Here is a 23,939-nt window from a genome sequence, read left to right on the forward strand (position 1 = left end):
GACGAACAAGACTGTTGAAAATCAAGCATAGAGGAGATACATTGCTTCGATCTTTGAGAGATGACACCATGACCAAGAGGCCATCAACGTGCATGCAGAGGAATCGAGGCAAACACGAGTCTCCAAGGAGAGGTTGATGATTGACCCACGCAGAAACAGAAGCATCTGAGAGATGAACCGTCGGCTGTGAGAAAGGCACAGGAGCTGAACCACCATCGTGAAGAGGAGACAAAAATGATGATGTAGTCTTGTAAGGCGGGCTGAGAGAAGACTGAGGCTCATGGATGACCACGATAGGGCACCGCAGTCTATCAACCTCAGGCAAGTGGTCCACCATAGAGAGCGGTTGCAGCGAACAACGCTTATCGAGCATCCACTCAGCCCATCAAACACTGGAGGGGTGAGATCTTGGCATAGATGGCTCGTAACACCCGCCAGCCCCCCCTTAAGCTGGCCCGACGCTTCAGGAATAAGAGGCAAGGGGGGATGTGAAAAGATGCATGCAACATGAACCACCACTCATACCAACCACAGACTCCAAAGCGCAAAGGGGCGGACCCCCAGTACGGCTATCAACTCCGGATGAAGTGCCTAGAGAAGAGGTGACAGTATTAAAGGAAGGTGGCGAGGTCCCATGCAAAGGTCGATGATTGCCGCATGCAGACGTATCAATAGATGAAAGGAGAAACAACGACTTTTGGGAATACGCATGAGATGAGCTACCGTCTTGAAAAAGAGGACAATCAGACGCTAAGGCCTTGAGGGGCAAGCCTAGAGCAGACTGAATACGCATGAGATGAGCTACCGTTTGAAGAAGAATCTGCAAAATCGGCGGTCGCACTAGAGGAAGGGGAAACCGACATGGAGGCACAGGAACCAAGATGGGCATTGAGGGTGAGAGGTCCACCAGGAGGCACACGACCGAGATGGGCTTGCCAAAAATGTTTCCCCGTGAACGACATGGGCACGAACGACGACGGGAGAGTCGGCACCCAAGTAGAATTGATCTTTATTGCCATGAAAGAAGACGAAGGATCCTGTAGCTAGCCGATCTTCACCCAAGGCTAGAACACGGTTTTACGTCAGGGGTGCTTAACTCTCGAAGAAGCCTGACCATAGGAAGGAAATGAGAGAACAACACTAGAGCGCCTACAGACCGGGTGTCGCCTGAACCAAAAAGATGAGGCACAATGGAGGCAAGCACGATGCTTACGAAAGTTGAGTGACTCACAAACGGCACACCATCAGTCACCCGGCTTAGCCCGGGGAAGATAAGAACGAGGAAGATTCTAGGTAAATGACCGCTACCAGGGTGACTTAACCTCCTGCCAGCCATGTAAGTCGTCCGATAGGGAAGAAATACAGTAGAAAAATGGAGCACGAAGCAGGGTGTAAACTGAGCAAGCATGCAGGGGCTCAACCTTGACAGCCCGTATGAAATGCTGGATGTCACGAGGGAGCAGCGAGCCGGAGGCCAAACAGGAAGTGAACACCTCTGAGAGGAAAAAGAACATACGAAAGGAGAGATGGAAAGGGAGGGAAACGGAGGCGCCTAGGCGATGCAGGGCGAAAGCTAGCCCCCAGTCATTCAAAGCCTCTTGGATGGAAAAGAGGGCCTGCTAGTTGATGAGCAGAGGATGGGTGGAGCATAGGCCTCAAAAGAAAAGGGATGAGGGAGGCATGGGCAAGGCAAGCGAAAAACCTTCTGCAAAAGAAAGTGAAGGATGACCGCAGAGAGAGAGAGAGAGAGAGAGAGAGAGAGAGAGAGAGAGAGAGAGTAGCAATAATAGTAGTAGTAGTGCTTCTTGGGGTTGGAGATGAGGCAGGAGGCTCTCTAGAGAGGTTTATTGTTGTTGGCATCGTGCTGCTCCAGTCGTCGGAGAGAGGGGGCATGGCTCTGCAGTCGTCGGTGCCGAAGGGAGGAGGATTTGCAGTAGCAGGAGAGAGATCTATGGTCGCGAAAGAGAGAGAGGGGCACGACAGTCGGCAGAGAGAGAGAGAGGGGAAGAGTGAGAGGTGTGGTAGTCGCCCGAGGGAGGCCAACAGTCATCGAAGAGAGAGAGTTACGGTAAAGATGGGTCAAGGCAGTTGTTTTCAATCTATATTATAATATGATCAGCAGGTTTTCATCTCTCTCTCTCTCTCTCTCTCTCTATATATATATATATATATATATATATATATATATATATATAAAAGGGCCTGTTGGGAATCTCGGCGCTGGGATGGGCGTTTATGTATTTGGTTTTTTCAGGCAAAATCTTGGTCAAACGCCTATGGTGGTCCTGCTTGGAATCTTGGCACTAGGATGAACGTTTATGCATATAGGATGAGAAGTGAGGCCTTTTTTCTTTTGTATTTACACTAAAGGATGGATTTGGCAGTAGCTGCGACTTCCTCGAATGCATAAACTCCATAAACGCCCATCTCAGCTACCGATCCCAAACAGGCCTTAAGCATAAACGATTCAAGTTTTTCACAATATCCACAAAAGGATTAAGTTTATATTGAGATTTTCCTTTGCCAAGAAAACCCGAAGAATAAATCTATCACTAAACTATGCGTCTAGTAGGTTCCTCATTGGCAGGGTCCACGGCCGACTTAGACACATTCCTGATTCGTATATTTTGTTGGGACTCTCTCTCTCTATCTTGTGAGATTTAGCGTTGACTTGGTTAAAGGTCAATCTAGTTGAGTTTAGGGTCTGCCTATTCAGTCAAGAGACTATTCAAGATAATTAATTTTGTCAATCTCACTCAGTGCAGGGTGTGGGCTGAGACCTTTGCATGTAGGCTTGCGATATTATATGAATAAACATTGCACAAGGATCGAATCTTAAGTAGGACAATTATTGATTTAAGAAAGTGTGTCCAATGCGTGCCTCCGAGCCAGCCTTTGATTCGGCTCCGTTGCCCCCACCCCTTGAGTTCCCAACATATTCTACGTTGGGGCAAGAGATATTCTATATAACATTTGTAGATCTAACAGTAGAAAAAGGCACTTGGATCCGGACACAAATCCTTGTTAAATCACAAAGAAGTCCTGATGTGTTACTTCCGGCATGTTTACTCATTAAAAAAGGGGACTTGAATTCAATAGTTCACATTACTTGAAGCCAGAAAGTTCAACTTCCCATTGAATCAAAAGAAGAGACCCTGACGTCAAATATAAACTTGCACTTTTCATCAAGGGAAACAATGACACATCGATCACAAGCTTCACCGGTTCAGGAATTTGAAAGAAGCAAACACTAACCGAAGAGTAAACAAAAAAGGAAAAAGATGAAACAAATGACACAATTTTCAACACAGATTACAATTTACAATGTATAAACAGAGAATGAATATAAAACCTGTCAATGTCATAGTTTTTATCTACACAGGCCTCCATGGCTTCCATCCTTCAGCGCCACTGGACTATCTGGTATGAGCAGAACGCAAATGCAGGGATTTTTGCTCTGAAAAAGCAAACTGATACTACAGATATTAATCATATTTTCCATTGAAACAACCAAATAAACTTCTCCCTGAAGTCGTCGATAGCGTTATTCTGCAGGCCACACAACTAGGACGTACAATGACAAGCCATTCTAGAGAACATCAGAATTCAACCCACAAATTTCTAATATAGGCCCTGTTGGTCTCTCCACAAAGGGATTGATTTGCACCCACAGAAGTGAGAGAACCGAAGCCACAAGAATAGACCAGATCACAACTATTGTGGGCACCCTGTTCTGCTTCCCTGTCAAGCCTTTCAGCAAAGGATAGAGATGAGCAATGACCAAGATGGCAAAGACGAACTTCCCAATCAGCGGCCCCCATGAGCCATGACCAGTGTTGATTGCACTAGCTAACCCGGCCACGACCGCAATTATGTTAAGGATCAGCAGTGTCAAAGGAGGAATTAACAATGCTGTCCACTTGAATACATAAAGCTCTGAGAATTTTCCATCGTATCCACCTTTTGATGTAACAGTGGAACTGGTATCAACTCCAGTGAATACCTTTAACTGGCCCAGAAAGAGAGCGAAGAGATGAGATGAAATGCCACTAATCACCCAAAACTGTTCACTTCGCCACCAGTCGTCGAACCCTATCCTGCCCCAATGCACTTCAAGTATACCAGTAGCTATAATGCATAAAAAGTGAGCCATGAATACAATGCTTCCATAGGTGTTAACCTGATACATAAAAGCATACAAGCATATTATTTAGTGGCGAGTGGTGCAGAAATGCAGCATACAACAGAATGTAGAGAAAAGGCTTATAATTCGAGGGGAGAGAGAGAGAGAGATTCAAATCTTTAATGAACGGAAAGTATGGAATACCTCAGTGATAAATTTCTGTGAGAGAAGGCAGATTGCTGGTAATGTACAGTATGTAATGAGTGGCAAAGAAGTCCATGGATATACAACAGAGTTAATGTAGGAAAACCTCTCCAACCCTTTCAAACCACCTCCATAACCATACCAGACAGGGCAGTCCTTGCTTAAGAAGATCTCTACAGACCCAACCGCCCACTGTACAGCTTGGTGAAGACGGTCATAGAGGTTGATGGGAGCAAATCCCTTGAAAGCTGGCCTTTCGGGCATGGAGTAACAGAGCGCCAACCATGGCAATGCATTTTGAAGCCTGTTAGTACATCCTCTCTCAGAGAGCCATACATCCAGCCAACCTGCAATGGAGAAAAAACAAGGCATGCTCTTATGTTCAGCCTCGGCCAACCTTATTCCAGAGTTGGAAAATTAACAGACTTCAGAATAGGAAACTGGTAATTCTTATTTATTTACTTCTTTTCCCCATTCTGTTTTATCTTCATAGCCACAACTTATAACATAAAGGGCTTCATTCAAAAGCGACTTATCATCAGCAGCGCGAACTGTTCCGACATTTTCCTTAAGAGTAGATGCTACAGAAGCAGGAGATAGGCCAAACTTTTCTCAAGTTTCCTCACAGGCTGCAAGAAATCCTTTTCACCATTGATTCCTGAAAAGAGGAAAAAGAACAAGTGAATAATCATGGCATGACATATTACAATTTTTAGGCATAACAGAAAATATTCAGTTGTGGTCTTCAATATGAATCTTAAAGTTAATACTGTTTTAACTTAAAAAGATATAACACCTTCAAGCCCGTCTCCAGCATCATCTAATGCATGTATCTGTGAAGAACTCTCCCTTGGTTTCAACTTGTTCTTCTCCTTTGTCTTCCCTTTCCTATTCTTTCTTCTTGACCCGCAGCATAAGCAGCACCACTTGGGCCAACAGTTGCAGGACTTCCCTGGGGTTTTCTCTCTTTCCGCAGCCTCATATCCATAAAGAGCTTGTCTCCTGAAGACACAGCCTGTTCCTACATACATTGGCCCTTGAATGCCATCCAACCCTTTCATGTTAATCTATTAACAATATCAGGGGAAAAGGAAGGATCAAACTCTAAACTACAATTAAGATAACTTTCAGCACATTGAAACAATTAGAAGAGCACAACATACATCAAAGAAAACAATGTTTCTATTCACATATCTGTCATGCCGATCTATCCCATCAAATCTTTGAGGAAATTGCACATAACACACTTTGTGCCCAGATATAGGATCCATCATGAAACACATGGCTTCTCTCAGAGCTTTGCTGTTATTTATGTAATGATCGTAGTCGACGTTGAGAAATGGCGCATTCGAGAGAACACCAGATGCTCGCACCTTGAGTTACTCATGTAGATTAGTAACAAACTTTGGTTTATTACTATAAGGGCGGGCAAAGCCTAAGATAAAGAGTATGGATCATACCAGAGCATTCAGAGCACCAGCTTTCTTCTGATGATCAAATCCAGATCTCTTCTCACGAGAGACATAGACCAAGCGAGGTAGCTCACTATCCTCCACATCATGCACATCATTAGGTCCAAGGAAAACCTGTCAGTAATCCAGATCATAAATAAAGTTCAAGCCTTCAAGGGTCACAAAACAGGAAACCACTATTCTGAAAGAAAACATCAAAATAATTATCAAAATAAACCAAGAAAGGCTTCAACTAAGAATCCAACAGAATACAAAGTTTCAAAGGAAAAAGATTAAATATAGCTTGCATTCTCTAAGAATAAAAATGAAAAACACACAATTCTTACTGCTTTGAGATAGCAATAGTTCTATCTACTGTACAAGAGTAAACTTGTCTACAAGATGCACTTTTCTGAAATTTCACTACCAAAGTAGCAACAACCACAGGATCCCTCACCTGTATCATTCCTGGATGGTCGTATACATCATTTGCAGGCCATAGAATTCCATCCTCAGGGACCTTCAGTGTTTGTGCATCTAGTCCAATGATGTAAACTTTGAACTCTTCATATTCTCTCTGAAGAAATCATTAACACATTCAAAAGAGTAAATTTCTGATGTCATGACAGCAAAATCTGTGGTTGATCAAGTCATCAAAAGATAAGACTCAACTCAAATAAGATCCGGAAACGGGCACCAAGAAAAAAAACATGAAAAGGATTGTTTTTCACACTATTAAAGCACTCTAATTGCCAAAATGCAGTGTTCTATTAGCAAAACTATGAATGTAACGGGTCCAAAGTCTTGTGAAATCAGTTAGAACTAGGTTGAATCCGCACTATTGTGCTTCTAGTCCTGTACAAACAGTTAGAAGCAAGCTGAATCAACACAACACTAGCCAAACCAAACTTAAACCAAAAATTTAACTGAGAACTAAAATATGCTCATGGAAAACTAACCTTTATTGCACGCTGCTCTCGAATAAAATCTGGATGAACTTTATCCTTAAGATAATCAATTTTTTTTGTGAAGTACCATTCAGGAGCTCACGGTTCAATGTTACATTTTTTGCAGAATGGTACCCATTTTCTAGCAAACTCAGATGTTACTGCAAGTGTTTCAAATGTCAGCTTGGCACCACCATCATCTGAGACATAACAAGCAGCCTTTTGAACAGGGTAGTCCACTGCAAGAATGGACAGAACAGTGTTGGCAGTAACCAATGGAGGTTCCTTCGTGGGATCCACCGTGCTGACAAAAATATCAATATCAGCAAGCTCTGATGGTTTGCCATCACTTTCATACCTGAAGTTTCACATTAAAAAAAAAAAGATAACTAAATGAGAATTCATATGCATTTGGGGAAGGCAAAGAAATAGATTCACAAAGAGAAGGGCCAAAATTTTACAGCAGCAGATAACATGATATTATGCAAAATACACTACCTCAATGAGAGTCGATCCAGGTATGTCTCTCTTTCAATAGGGGACCATTTAGGAAACTGGTCCAAAATCCATGACAGTGTAAACCATAGCTCACAAATAACAGAAGTAAGCCACAACCCAAATGCATCTGGAACAGGATGGAGAAGTCTGTAATGGAAAAAGAAGCCAAGGACCACAAGGGGCAATAAAATGATCAATCTGTATGGATTTATTTTGCTTGAAGGAATGAGAATTTTCCTGGATAATTGCTGTCTTCCTTCATCATTCTTGAAAGCATTAAATAACTGAAGCTTTTGTAAGGATGAAGAAAAGAAATTTGATTTATGGGTGTGTTTGGATACAGTAGAAATCTAGAGATTAAAATTCTGTTTCCCAACCTATGATTGTTGTGTTTGGCAATTTGATGGAATCTTTGTTTCGAGAATTCTCGTTCTCGACAAATCCCACATTTCACATTCCCAGCCAGTCACAGATGTTGGTTTCCAGAATTTTTCTCAGCAAGGAATTATCTCGCGATATTTTAAATTGTTGTTTTGATGGGAAAATATCTGTACATTTAAATGTAAAGAATATATAAAAATAGAATGAAAACATTAAAGATTTATAAAGTATACAAATTTCTTACCCCGCATTGATAGTACAAAAATATCTCAATAAAATCATGAAATTCGAAAATAGGAGATATTTTGAAAATATGTGATTCTTACTATTATATTAATTTCTAAAAATATCATGATAACGGATATTTTCAAAATGGAGCTATTAGTGCACATCACCTTGTATCCCGACATTGTAAGTTCAAAACCCAATGGGACTTGTACAATTGGTGGGGGTCTGCTTAACCCAGCTTTTAACAAAAAACTATGTTCCCACTTATCTAGGTGATAATTCAATTTCTTGAGAACCCAATTTCAAGTATGGCCTCGCCCCCAGGATTTGGCGAAGTGGGATGAGACCTAAGCCGCTAGGGAAGTGGTCTAGGTTCAAATTTCATGATCATCACCCCCTTGCACAAGCCACAATGTAAAGACTCTAGAGGCAAGCGGTAGGCCCATAAAGTTTTAATCTGTCAGATCAGCGACCAAAAGTACAACAAGCAAAACCAGCACAGCTAGGTCCATGATCCTAAGAATAGTTTTTTGGTGTAAATATAAAAAAAAGTATCACTCTTGTCTTCTTTTCCTCTCCACGTAAGCCTGAAGGCTATGCCCTCTCTCTCTATATGGCTGCTTGGGAGCAAGAGATTTCAGCGTTGTATCAAACTATGTCTTCCCCGGAGTCTCTATTTGATTTGCACCTGCAGAGTTTGCAGGTCAAATCTATTGAGTTATCAACACTTTTGAAGAACTAGAGGGTCAAGGAGGAAATTAGATGGAAGCAACGGGCAAGGGTGAAATGGCTTGCGGCTGGAGACGGTAATACAAAATTTTCTCACTCATATACTTCTCATCGTCATAGGAGGAATGTCGTCCCTTCAATCACCATTGAGAGTATTTCATACTTTAATCAACATGTTATTTCAGTTGTCACTCAGTATTTTAAAGATTTATATTCTGTTTCACTTACTACGAAGGGTGTCATTGGTCCTGTTTCTGTTGGTTCGATTCGGCAAGATCAAGTCAGAATTATGCAAATGAAGTTCTCTGAAGATGAAATTTTTAGGGCCATCAAAGGTTTGTCAGGATAGAAAGCTCTAGGTTCTGATGGGTTTCGTGTGGATTTCTTCAGAATTTTTTGGTCTTGTGTAAAGCCTGATGTTATTAACATGTTTGATGAGTTCTATCGCAACTCCAGATTGCCTATTCAAACCCACTTGGCAATTATTTCACTACAACAAAGCAGTAGATTAGCGACGACCACATTCCGTCGCTAATCCGTCGCTAACATGGTTAGCGACGGATTAGCGACAACGAGGCGACAGTATGCTTACGTCGCGAATATTTCGACGCTAACTGGCGACGGAATTATTCCGTTGCCAGGTCCGTCGCTAATTGCGATGGAATAACGAGCGCTATATTCCGTCGCCAATCCGCCGGTACTAAACGGCGACCACGGCTTGGCGACGGATTTACTTCCGTCGCTATGCCCTGGCTAGATTAATATGAATAGCGACGGATGGTTCCGTCGCAAACACGAAAAAAAATTAAAAAAACTTTATTTGAAAATTAAATACCGAGAACTGTACAATTTCTATTTCCTGTACAATTTATATTTCCTGTAAATAAAAAACAAACCACACAAAAAAATTCATATAACAAGAATCTACAACAATTAATCGTTCCACCTTAAAATTAAGAAGTTTAATTATTTACAATTCAACAATTACAATTAGGAAAAATAAAAAAAAATAGAACTTCTTCAACACAGTCCTCTAATCATCGCCAAGATTTTGTGCGTCTTCTTGTTCATTGTCTTTATCTGTCCCTTCAGCTCCACTACCCTGATTATCGCTAGCAGCCTACACAAGAAAAGAACAGTCAGTATTGATAAACAAAATATAATGAAATAAATTACACACTATATGTGATTCTATCATGTGCTCATGTGTGATCTAAGGCAATAAAAAAACTCTATATGTGATTCTATCATGCTCATATATGCTCTAAGGCAGACAAAAAGTTATATATATATATATATATATATATATATATGTGTGTGTGTGATTCTATCATGCTCATATGTGTGCTAAGGCAGTCAAAAAATTAAATATGTGATTATAGCATGTTCATATGTGTTCTAAGGCATCTAAAAAAACTCTATATGTGATTCTACCATGCTCAGATATGCTTTAAGGTAGGCAAAAAACTATATATGTGATTCGATCATGCTCGTATGTGTGCTAAGGCAGTAAAAAAATTGAATATGTGAATATAGCATGCTCATATGTGCTCTAAGGCAGGCAAAGCCAAAAATTTTATATGTGATTCTATCATAAATGATATATAACATGTTCATATGTGTTCTAAGGCAGTAAAAAAACTCTATATGTTATTATATCATGCTCATATATGTGCTAAGGCAGTCAAAAAACTGAATATGTGATTATAATATGCTCATATGTGTTCTTAGGCAGTCAAAAAACTGAATATGTGATTATAGCATGCTCATATGTGTTCTAATGCAGTCAAAAAAACTTTATATGTGATTCTATCATGCTCATATGTGCTCTAAGGCAGACAAAAAGTTATATATATATATATATGTGATTCTATCATGCTCATATGTGTGCTAAGGCAGTCAAAAAATTGAATATGTGATTATAGCATGTTCATATGTGCTCTAAGGCATCTAGAAAAACTCTATATGTGATTCTACCATGCTCAGATGTGCTTTAAGGCAGGCAAAAAACTATATATGTGATACGATCATGCTCGTATGTGTGCTAAGGCAGTCAAAAAATTGAATATGTGAATATAGCATGCTCATATGTGCTCTAAGGCAGGCAAAGCAAAATAATTTATATGTGATTCTATCATAAATGATATATAGCATGTTCATATGTGTTCTAAGGCAGTAAAAAAACTCTATATGTTATTATAGCATGCTCATATGTGTGCTAAGGCAGTCAAAAAACTGAATATGTGATTATAATATGCTCATATGTGTTCTTAGGCAGTCAAAAAACTGAATATGTGATTATAGCATGCTCATATGTGTTCTAATGCAGTAAAAAAAACTTTATATGTGATTCCATCATGCTCATATGTGCTCTAATGCAGTCAAAAAAACTTTATATGTGATTCTATCATGCTCATATGTGCTCTAAGGCAGACAAAAAAACTTTATATGTGATTATAGCATGCTCATATGTGCTCTAATGCAATAAAAAAAACTCTATATGTTATTATAGCATGCTCATATGTGCTCTAAGGCAGTCAAAAAACTGAATATGTGATTATACCTGAGAGGGACCTGGAATCGAAGATCCCCTATCCTGAACAGCAGCCTTGATCTCATTTCGGAGAAAGGGGGCGACGGTGTATTGAAAGTAGTTATTCAGTGATTCATTAATGATCTGGCGTACATCATCACCGGAAAGAATAGTCGGCTGCTTGGAGCTTATGTCGGCGCAAGAAGTAGGTGATCCGTAACTGGAAGAACCAATAACTGGTGAAATGTTCATATTACTCCCAAACCCAAACACGCGACCTTTTTTGGGTTCACCTGCTGCAGTCACCCATGCTGTAGGATCAAATGATGGATGCTGAGTAGCGTCATCGCCATATCGCTCTACCATCTGTTGCTCATATGCCTCCTACAAAATAATGTTTAAAGTATTCATTAATAATTAATGATAACATTATGATAACTTGCATATATATTGCAATGATTATTAATAGAATTAATACATACCGTTGTCGTTCTCGCCTTGTCTGATACGAAGACTCCCGTGGTCTTCCGTTTATGTGTTTCTACAAACACATCCTTATATGGTACACTGCCTCCTTTTTCTGCTTCCTGCGAAGTTAAATGACAAAAGATTTAGTACACAAGTTTGCAACAATACTTATAAAATTAATATTATATATTGATGAGTTACCATTTTCTTTAAGTGGCTCCCAAATGTCTTAGATCCACCTGTGTGTAGATGGGCTTCGGGCATCTTCGATCGATTTTGTGAAGCTTTCGCAGAGCGATTTTTAAATGCATCTCCCGCCCACTTATCGCACATTTCATCCCAGTAATCTCTCCTGATAGTAATAGGACCATGGCCCTTCCACAGTAATGGATTATCTACTACGCCAGATGCTTTTTTTACTGCAGTCTTCATAGTGTGCAGCATGTCTGCAAATCGATTGGCAGCCACCTTCTGCCACACCTTCCTTGCATCATTTTCTTCCACCGTAGTTGCGAAGCGATTCGAAGCCTACAAATATTTTCAGAAAGTTAGTAGACATTGCTTAAATAAATTAAATATGAAACACATTAACTATGAGGAACAACTGTATACCATGAATGAGGACCACAATCTGTCTAACACCTCCTTTGGGTACTCTTTCCATTGAGCAACTGGTCCTGGTAGATGTTGAAGAAGTGAATTCCTAATCTCTCGTACTACTTCTTGTGGCTCAAACCTCGTGCTGCACATGAATTGTTACACAGTAAATATCAATATAAAATATTTAAAAGATATGCAATAATTGAAAACAAAATACTTACGGTCGATTATCGATATACACTATTCGAATGAGTCTTCTTGTGCCAGCCTGAGAAGACCCTGTTTCCTATGTTGGCTGTTGACTTGTGTGATCAACTGGTGTAGGTGGGTCGTGTACAGGCGCAACATCATCTGTAAAAAAATACATTAAAATTTCTCAGAATGTGCATTTGAACTAATCAAGCATCTAATTAGTTATATGATCTACCTATCACAGGAGCCCGTGAAGATGAAGGCTGAGCCTGGCTACTACTGGATGAGCGACCACTATAACCTCCACGAACCATATTCTAACAAATAACATATGTCATACAATACATTCAAATAATTCACATCAAGTATTACAATGCATTCAAGTCATTCACATCAAGCATTGCAATGCATTTAAATAATTCAAATCATTGACATCAAGTATTGCACTAATTCAAATCATTCGTTAATTGCATAAATTATAATACATTCAAATAATTGAAATCATTCACATCAAGTATTACAATGCATTCGAATCATTCGTATCAAGTATTAATATACATTCAAATAAAAATTTTAATCATTCACACCAAGTATTGCAATACAACTCACATCAAGTATTACAATGCATTTAAATAGAGGTTTGTAGTATAAGATTTTGCTCACTAGCTTGAGAATTCTTCCTCATCACTAGTTTGACTTTCTTCTTCTTCATTGTTTGCCCATCCACTTGGTACATCATTTGGATCACATTCCTCTATGAATGTTTCATCAGCCAATGGAGATATGACATGCATATCATGCACAACATCGTGACCATAAGCGAAGTCATAGACATCATCTGATTGATAGTAATCACTGTCTTCAGCTAACTCATCTTCCTGTAACTGATCATACTCGGGGTATAGTTTGGATTTCACCTTGCAAACTGCCCACCATTCATTTCTATCTGACTTTTTTATACTCGGATATGAAGTATAATAAACTTGTTGAGCTTGCGAGGCTAATATGAATGGTTCATATGTTTCAAACCTGGATTTATGATTCACCTCCACAATGCCTGAAGCTTTGTCGAGTCTTGTTGCAGTTGGATCAAACCAATGACACTTGAATATCGTAACCCTGTTATTCATGCCTAAGTAAGTCAACTCTATTATTTCCTCTATAACACCGTAGTAATCATGTTCATTTTCACCGTAGCTGCTACCCTTGACACACACGCCACTATTTATCGTTGATTTGTTTATACCGTAGTCTTTTGTATGGAATCGATAACCATTTACGATATACCCGTTGTAGCATTGCACAACTTTGGTCGGACCATTTTCTAAATCACATATTTCTTGATCTTTAACATCACCATGGCGAACCTACGCACAGACATAAACAATTATTGTGATCACGATCAATTAAGTAACTTAGTGTTGTTTATAAGTACAAAATTTATATTAGCTTCTTTACCAACTGTTTCAACCACTCCACAAACTTAGTTTCACGTTCTTTTTGTACTTCTGCATCAGTGAGATGTGAAACTTCGCTTTGCAACTCCAGATCAAATCGTCTGCAAACCACAAATACTTATATTACCGAGCCATGTATCCACATATAGAACATAAAAGGATTTATAATTGAGTTGCATATACATATACTTACTCGATGTATGGGTCGATCGCTGAGCAATTAAAAAGAATATAGATGTGTGCTGCATCTTGCTCTCGATTTGTCAATAGCCTTGATCGGCAAGTACCAAATGCATGCCCAAGTGGTTGAAATATCGACAGCTTGTCAGCTACAGTTACTTGTTCTCCATCATCGTTACGGGGCGGGCATGTGTAACGTGTTGGAATATGAGGTTCAAAGTACATAGATGAGAAATTTGAAATTTCTTCTAAAGTGTACGCCTCACAAATAGAGCCTTCTACTCTTGCTTTATTACGAACCTTTTTTTTTAGGTCGAACATGCATCTGACAAGAATATACATTTCAAATTTTAAATATCTGTCATTAAAGAGACAAATATAAAAAAATATATACCTTTCAAATGGGTACATCCATCGATATTGCACAGGGCCACCAACCCTTAGTTCATATGGAAGATGTATGATCAAATGTTCCATAACATCGAAAAATGCTGGCGGAAATATCTTTTCTAACAGACAAACAGTGGTGATGACAGAGTCCTCGAGATTCTTTACATCTGATACAACAACCTCCGATGCGCACAATGTTCTGAAAAATCCGCTCAACTCAGACAATACCCCCCATATAGGTTTGTCTAACATATCATGGAATGCTAGGGGTATCAATCGTTGCATAAAGATATGCCAATCATGGCTCTTCAACCCATATAACTGTTCATCGTCAATCTTCACAGCCCGAGCAATGTTAGAGACATATCCATCTGGAAATCTCAGTTGTCTCAACCATTGACATACATGTTTTATTTGATCAGGTCTGAGCACGTACTTCGCCTTTGGTTTCAGTACTTTGCCATTATACTCTTTGAGTTCCAATTCTGGTCTTTTACATATTAATTTTAAATCCATACGGGCCTTCGGATTATCCTTCGTTTTTCCTTTAATATTCATTACTGTATTGAACACATTATCAAACACATTTTTCTCTACATGCATCACATCCAAATTATGTCGTATCAATAGGGTCGGCCAATACGGTAGTTCCCAAAAATAGATTTTTTCGTCCAATTGTGATCCTTCCCAAATCCACGGAAGGGTGTAGTACTACGGGCATCTGCTAATACATCTGGAAAGTATCGCAATCTTCTTAGAATCTCTATACCGGACAATCTTGAGGATGGACCTTCCGTTTCAGTTGTGCCTGCTTTAAATGCATTCTTTTGACGTCGGAACGGATGATCGCTGGGTAGAAATCGACGATGGCAATCAAACCAGCAAGGCTTCCTTCCATGCCTCAATCTAAAAGCTTTGGAATTCTCCATGCAGTATGGACAAGCCAACCTCCCATGTGTGCTCCAACCAGATAACATACCATATGCAGGGAAGTCACTGATTGTCCATAGAACAGCGGCCTTCATGTTGAAATTTTGTTTTTTGTGGGCATCATACGTGGTAACACCGTCATCCCACAGTACTTTTAATTCATCAATCAATGGCCTTAGATATACATCAAGATTTTGGCCAGGTGAGGTCGGACCAGGAATCAACAGAGACAAGAAAAGATTTGGACGTTTCATACACAAGCTTGGTAGAAGGTTGTATGGAGTTACAAATACTGGCCAGCATGAGTATGGAGTTGATCTACCCCCAAATGGATTAAATCCATCTGTACATAGACCGAGTCTAACATTTCGCACTTCCATTGCGAAGTTCTGATGAGTACGATCAAAGTGCTTCCAAGCTTCAGCGTCAACAGGATGCGTGATCTTGTTTTCATCGTGTCGAACTTTATTTGCATGCCATCTCATGTGTTTAGCTGTCCTTGAAGACATATACAATCGCTGCAATCTAGGAGTGATAGGAAAGTAGTGGAGCGACTTGTATGAAACTTCCTTTGATCTCGTGCTACCATTGCCTCTTGTCTTTGGCTTGAACCGAGGATGCCCACATGACGGGCATGATATGTCGTTTTCCTGCTCCTTGAAATACAACATGCAGTGATTTGGACAAACATCAATCTTTTTGTAACCCATACCTAGAGCGTTGACCATAACTTTCGCACAATAGAAATTTTGTGGCAATTTCTCATCTTTAGGCAACATACTCTTCACAATCATGCACAAACGGTCAAAACATGATTGACTCAAATTATACTCGGACTTCAAATTCATTAGTTGAAGAACTGTAGACAAGATAGTGTGACTCTCACAACCGTTACAAAGTGGCTCATCAGCATCTCTAAGTAAATCATAAAATCTACTAGCTGCATCGTTTGGTGATTCTTCATCTACGGCAGTTCTTACATCACTCGAACTCATAGCAGAACCCAGTTCTGTTCCTGCGGCATCAAATATCAAATTCGTATATGGATTATCGTGCACCACATTCACCCGTGCATCAAAATCGTTTCTAAATTCTTCTTCATGAAACATCCAGTTCTGATAATCACTCACAAAACCCTTCCTGTATAGGTGATGTCTAACGCCATGAGGTTCTACAAATCGATTATTCTTACAAATCTTGCAAGGACACCTAATCCGACCTGTGGGATCTACCGTACTGACACTTGCCGTTGCAAATTCAATAAAACTGTCAACACCATCCATATATTCATGCGATAACTCATTGTCCACTATCCTACGGTACATCCATTCACGGTTTGCAGTCATTCTGTCATATGATGTTACGAATAGTATCCTAACCAGTTAAAAGAGAACCATCAGAATGCTATGATGAAGAAAATATCAAATTTATCATGCAATATATGATGTCATACAATCACAAGGATTATGATGCATGCATTGATAACTTAATATTTTCATGTGCAAACTATTCATGACACGATACATTCATTTGAAGCATGCTTTCAGTATACAATTTCACATGGAAGACATAATCAAATTGAAAGTAACTACATGTAAGCATGGATACAATCACATCAAACATTGCAATACATCGAAATAATTCATATCAAACAAATGTCAAACATGTACCTGCAGCAAACACACTTCAATATCCCACTAACTACTACCATGCATAGCATGGACTCCGTACTCCAAAAATAAGAACACTTTCATATTCATACATTAAAATCATGCTCAGCATGATCTCCGAACTCCAACAAAGCAGTCCTAGATATCAACAACTAAGTGAGTGTGTGAACAATAAAGTGTTACATTCAATAAATTAAATAACATGTGATGCGCTTGCATCACTTACTCACCACGGGTATTTACCCGATTTGCATTGTTTTTGTCACTTACTTACTACGGGTGGCGGGGCACAAGCGAGTTCCGTTGAGAAATCTGCAAAAAACACTGTGTTAAAATGAATATTGAAGCTAATTAAGGAAACACAAACACTTATACAATGCAAAAAACAACTAAACTGATGATGATATATCTAACGATGAAATAAAGTGTGCAAGTAATGTACTGCAATGAATATTGAAGCTAATTAGGGAAACACAAACACTTATGCAAAGGAAGCAAAAAGACTAAACAGAACTTTTACAAGAATGAAAAACTAAAAGATTAACAAAAATTAGCAGAATAATCAATCACCCATACAAGAGAAAATAAGCAAAACCATAGATGAAAATAAGCAAAACCATCGATGCTTGCAGCCAAGTCTTCCTCTCTCAATGACCATGGTGAATAACCCATGACTATATATGAGCTTTAATTACTTGTAATTATGGAAACAATAAATGACATATTTATTAGTCATACTGCAAAAATATTTATTTAAAAAAAAAATTGCTAAGATATTTGTAGGTTTATATTTAAAAAATAAATTGCTAAGTTATTTGTAGGTTTATTAGACACATAAATTTGAGATTAACATGTTAATAATAAGTGCATATATGTTTTGTGAAAATGCATGAGCAGTCAATCATTATTAAGCAGCATCAAGTCATATGAGAAATTTTAGTGTATTTTAGAATATTGACTTTTGCAGCTGTTGGAAAACATAATTACAGTTTGCAATCACATGATTAAAAAAATTTTGCTTACTATCCATATAAAAGACGATCCATAAAGCTTAATCCCTACACTACAAAATGGTTCTTCTCTAACTACATTTTGAACAGAAGACTTAAAATGCTTAATCCCTACACTACAAAATGGAAGAAAAAAAAGGACAAGCAAAGCAAAACTAGATGTAGCTTACAGTTAATCCAGAGCGTGCAGTATCCAATTAATAGTATTATTGCATATCATACATCGACAACAAAATAATGGCTTAAAATTACCAAATAACAACAGGACTCTAGACCAATAAATACATGCAAGACAAATCCAAAAGAAAGCTAGATTGTTAAAATAAATTAAATGCTCAGAGCACACCTCCTTTCCCTGTAAACCATGTCCTGCACAAAAAGATAAAATGATTGAACAAACAAAACCTATTGTATGTGCTGCATCATAGATTAATAAATCATACATCTAACGCATAACAATAGGATCCATAACTTATTTAAGAATGTTTCAAATGAAAAGTATGCAATGAATCAAATAAACAAGTGCTTCAGAAAATCTAATTCATCTGCTAGAAATGAGCTACTGCAATTTCTCTTCAGCAAAAATCAATCAGAAAGTTTAAGCAAAAAAGAAATAAATAAATAAAAGTAGCTCCTGGATTATTCAAATGTAGCGCGAAGTCTTGAAGAAACGATCCAAAGAAAAAAGGATAAATCTCCTTGAAATACTTTAAAAACCCCAAAATGCAATAACTAAACAAATATTCTACTACAATCTAAGATAAAATTCACAGAATTAACAATGCGTTTATGCTACTGTATCAGGCTTTTGCCAGTTTTCCCGTGAAATGTTTCCATGTTCATCGTTTTAGCAAAAACATTTCAAGACGAGAAAGAAGCCCCTACTTCACTTACTACTTTCCTCCACGAATCCTACGACAGTCAAGCACAAAGAAAGGAAAAAAGGAGAAAGAAAAGATGTATTCAAACTCGATGCAATAGGGTTCCAAATCAAATTTGAAGAATGCATTCACAGAAGAAGAAGAAGAAGAAGACGAAGAATGAAGATTACCTGCGCGTCGCCGGGTGGTGGCGGGAGGCTGACGGGGAGCGGCAGCTGGCGAGCGGTGGACGGCTGGCGAGCGGCGGCTGGTGAGCGGTGGACGGGGAGCGGCGGCGGCCGGGCGGTGGCGAGAGCTGATGGGCGGTGGGAGGGAGAGGGCGGCGGGCGGGAGCAAGACAGCGAAACAGGAAAAAGAGAAAGAGGGATGGGATTAGGGATTTACTCGACATTTAGCGACGGCTTAGCGACGGAATTATTTCGTCGCTAAGCCGTCGTAAATCAAAATACCAAAAAAGCGACGGAATATATTCTGTCGCTACGCCATCGCGAATTAGCGACGACAGAGTTCCCTCTCTAAATCCATCGCTAAAATGGTGTTCTTGTAATAAGAATTAGCGACCAAAAAATTTCAGTCGCTAATCCGTCGCTAAGTAGCGACAGATTATCGATAAAAATTGTTTCCTCGCTAATCCGTCGCGAATTAGCGACAGATTGTATCTCTAGCTAATCTGTCGCTAATTAGCGACGGAAAAAATCCGTCGCAAATTTCCGTCGCTAATTAACAATTTTCTTGTAGTGTTTCTTTAATTACGAAAGATGATGCAGTCACTGATATCTCTAAGTTTTGCCCGATTTCTGTTATGAGTTCCCTTTATCGGATGATTGCCAAGGTGTTGGCTAATAGGTTGAAGGTCGTGGCTCACCAATTTTTTTTAAATTCTCAATTCGCTTTTATTCACAATAAGAGGATTCACCATTCATTCATCTTGGCCTCTGAAGTCATTCACTCTTTACATCTTAGTGGTCACCCCTATTTTTCTCTTAAATTAGATTTTCATAAAGCCTTTGATTATGTACATTGTCGCTTATTATTTCAAATGTTATCCAATTTTGGCATTGGTTATCGTTTTTCTGGGTGGGTGAGGGAATTGGTCTCTAATGCTCAGGCCATGATTAAGATTAATGACATTAGAGGTGGCCATATCAAGTTGAGGCGTGGATTAAGGCAAGGCTGCCCTCTCTCGCCTCTGTTGTTCAATGTCATTGCTGAGGGTCTCGTGGTGTTGCTCAAGCGTGTTGCGGAGAAGCACCTGATAGATCCTCTAGATGTTCTAGATTTCTTGGACCATATTCTTATTTATGTTGATGAAATGATTATTTTTGGGTGAGCAAACGTGCAACAGATGCTTAGATTCAAGCTTATTCTCCAGTTCTTTCTTTCTCTTTCTAGGTTTTCCCTAAATAATAGCAAATGCTCTCTTACTATGTTCAATGTTGAGTCTTCTATGCTTGCAGCGGGTCAATGAATTTTTAATTGCACAATCTCTGAGTTGCTGATGACGTATTTGGGCCTGTCGTTACAAGTGAAGCCCCTCTATTCCGCTGCTTGGGCTCCAACTATTCAAAAAGTGAAAAACAAGTTTTTTTTGTGGCAGACATCTTATCTCTCCATCGCTGGTTGTCTGACTTTAATAAGATATGTTCTTTCTTCTATCCCTAAATTCTTCATGTCAATGTTCGTGATGCATGTGGGTGTGGAGAAGCAGATTTGTCGTTTAATAGCGGATTTTTTTTTGTTTGGGTGTCAACTTAAGAGTAAGCGCCATTTGGTTGGTTGGCAAACGGTGGTGTTAACTAGGCGTATGGCTGGCTTAGGTGTTTTTGCTCCAAGACAGAGGAGTATTGCTCTTGTGGTCAAGCAATGTTGGATGACCCATCAACCAGGTTCTCGATGTGCTCGTTTGCTTCATGCTAAATATGGTACTCCTGATTTATCTCTTTTTCGTCAAGGAACCCGAGGGTTGGTAATCTCGCACTTGCGAAGCATGTGGCTGAGAGTCTTATCGTTCTTCAAAAATCAAATTGGGGATGCAGAAAATTATGATCAGTGGCTGCAATGAGCGATTGCACCAAATGGTGCGTTCCACACCCACAAAGTGTATAGATCGTTACTCCCCCCGGGGGTAGATTGGTTCCCTGAGTGTGTATTATGGGGTAAGGGCCCTTCCCCAAGATCTCGGGTCTTGAATTGGTTAATTTTGCATGATAGAGTTCAGACTCACAGTTATTTAAAGAAGTTGGGCTTTCAGTTTTCAAGTTGGTGTGTGCTTTGTCAAGCTGCTGAAGAAACTACTTTTCATTTATTCTGGTCATTCCCAATCTTTGTGGCCCTATTTAATAGGACATGGAGATCTCCGGACGTAATTGTCAAAGAGGAGTCTTTTGCGCTTGATCTGCTCCTGGGCTCTATTGAAATTAGACGATTCAAGCGGTGGAGACTGATATAGAAGATATGGTTGCTTACTACTTGGTGATTTGTTTGGATGGCACGCAATGATGCTACTTTCTGTCAAATTCCGATCATCCTTAATAATCTTGTCCATAAAATCCTGGTTGATGTATATGCAATTCTACGTAAGCATCTTAGAGACCTCTCTTTCCGTTCGAACAACGTTCACTCATCAGTGGTTTCTTCTAATCCAATGGATCCTGGTTGAGCTTGGCTTTGTTGTTTGTTGCTAGCTGTCTATTGTTTTTTTTTTTCTTTAGCTTTTGTTTTTCTATATTTTAGTTTTGTTTTTTATATTGTTCAGTTCATGGGTTCAACATTTTGTTGATCTTCATGAGTGGTAATGTTGATCTTCTTTCGGCTCTCTCTCTCTCTATATATATAGAGAGAGATAAATGTGTTCATTAAGCCTTTTTTTTTTCCTTAGGTCTCTTTAAGCCCCTTCATAAATCATAGCTTTAAGTATTTTTTCAAGTAATTACTTTTTCTTTTTTTGGCAGAAAGCTGGGGTTAGGCAGACCCCTACCAGTGATACAACTATACCATTAAGATTTCAACTTTCAACGTCCCAACACAAGGTGACATGCACTAACTGCTCCTACCAATTAGAAAATATCACAAATCCGGTAACTTGATTTTTTTTACAGTTTTTTCCTTTTGTTGCTTGAAAATTTAGCTGCCTTTGTGAAACCACTTGTCTGAGTTCTCACCTAAAAAAAATCAAGTGCCATGCAAGTTGTTGCCTGAAAAAATCAAACTCCATGATTTCAACCAAGGGGCATGATTTTTCAAATGGCAAAACAGCAAAAGTGTCACCATGTTTGTCAAATTTTCTAGTTGACGACCATGTGTTTTAATATTGTGCCAAAAATTAGTGCCATCTACCTCATTGTTCATGCCTTTAATGTTGTCATTGAAGGGATAAATAAGATCTCATCCATATTGAATTTTAAAAGTTACTTGTGTCACTGGAACACACCATTTTGTTTGCATGCTACCAGTAACACGAACGAACACACTGGAAGAGACACTGGCACGTATAGGTATTATTTTAATATTTTTAATAAATTAAGTTTAATACTTTAAATGTATTTTCATAAAACTGCATTTAAATATTAAAATGTCAAAGAATAATTTTTATTGAAAATTTTCTCTGTCCTACTCCTCAAATCATACTTTTCACCAAAAAAATAAAAAAAACTTGCGCATCGAACCCGCATTGCGTGTCGGGTCGTAGCCGTATCTTTTGTGACATAAAGCACTGTTAAAAAATATGCATACTTGGGCAAATTGAGATCATCTGGTTCATCACCATCATCAGAATCGCCACCATTTGCGCGCCGATGATTAGCCGTATGCAACTGATGCTGCCTTTTCTTCCACTCTTCCATTCTCCCCTTCCATGTGGCACCATTCACACCCATATTATCTTTCTTAAGATCCAACACTCTAGATTGTTCAGCTGCAATCCAGAAGATCCAGTTCAAGAAAAACCCAAGCAATAAACACAAAAAAAAAAACACATATTTTGGCATAGTATTCTCATATCTTACAAGACACAGAGGATCTGGAGATGGTGGCATTGGATGAACACGTTTGCCCACAAATGGAGGTATAAAAGAAGCGTGACTATCTGCAGGAGAAGCTCTAACATCCTGGATTGGAAGGCAAAAGGAAATAGAAGATAATAAATAATCATAAAATCAAAGCAGTTAAAAGTTTAAGTAACAATGAGTTCTCGAATGAGTGAGGTGGTTTTCTCTGTTTATAAAAAAAAAGGCAACAAAACCATTATTTGCATTAATTAATTACCTTTTTTCGACTGTCCGGAGACCCAGATGAAACCCCTGCATGAGCCACTGGCTCTGCAACATGCTGAGCATCTTTTTGGTTCTTATGATTATCGAAACGGAATTCATTCTCCAAATCATCAGCATCATCTTCCTCTTCATCACCTTCAACTCTTGGACTGCCTGAAAATGACATATTTCTCTATCTTCAATGGAAAATTACAAAACATTGGTTCTAGAAATTTAATAAAAAATCCATGCACTTTTCTCAAGAATCGAAAGTTTTTATTTTTTATTTTTTGAGACATTGGTTCTAGAAAAATATTGGAAAACATAAAGGATTTTGTCAACCACTTGACCACCCCTCATTTCTCTTTTTATTCGAAACCAAGGAAGAAACATGGTTGTTCACTCAGCCTTTCATTCTTTGGAATAGATTTTTACAGAATTTGACTAAAAAAGACCACCGCGGTGGTTACCCTTGTGGTCAGCAGTGTCCTGTGTCAAGCGAGTAGGGATCCAGATTATTTGACACAGCCAATTACATGACAGCATTTCATGTAGGACCTGCATTCTATAGCTTAGCTGTGGGCCCCATACACTGCTGTCGTGTGTTGGCTTATGCCACTTAGCAGCTGCTTTGATATCAACTGAAGGCTCAGGATTGATTGAATCCCACTGGCATATTGGGCCTGCCGTTGCTTTATCACGGTTGGGGCATGTAAGGCAAGGTTGAGTGGTCATTTCTTTCAACCCGAAGTTTGACCTCAAAGGGAGGCGGGCCCATTAAGTGACCCTGTTATCAATGAAGGTTCCTTCATCATAA

At 39.1% G+C, this 23,939-nt stretch overlaps 1 pseudogene; it reads right to left on the reverse strand.

The window, feature by feature from the left end:
* Positions 1-3,589: 3,589 nt before the first annotated feature.
* On the reverse strand, positions 3,590-23,309 carry LOC149848581 (putative cellulose synthase A catalytic subunit 9 [UDP-forming]; annotated as a pseudogene).
* Positions 23,310-23,939: the final 630 nt, after the last annotated feature.

Source organism: Nuphar pumila, chromosome 1 (genome assembly GCF_984573655.1).
Source record: "Nuphar pumila chromosome 1, dmNupPumi1.hap1.1, whole genome shotgun sequence".
Lineage (NCBI taxonomy): Eukaryota > Viridiplantae > Streptophyta > Magnoliopsida > Nymphaeales > Nymphaeaceae > Nuphar > Nuphar pumila.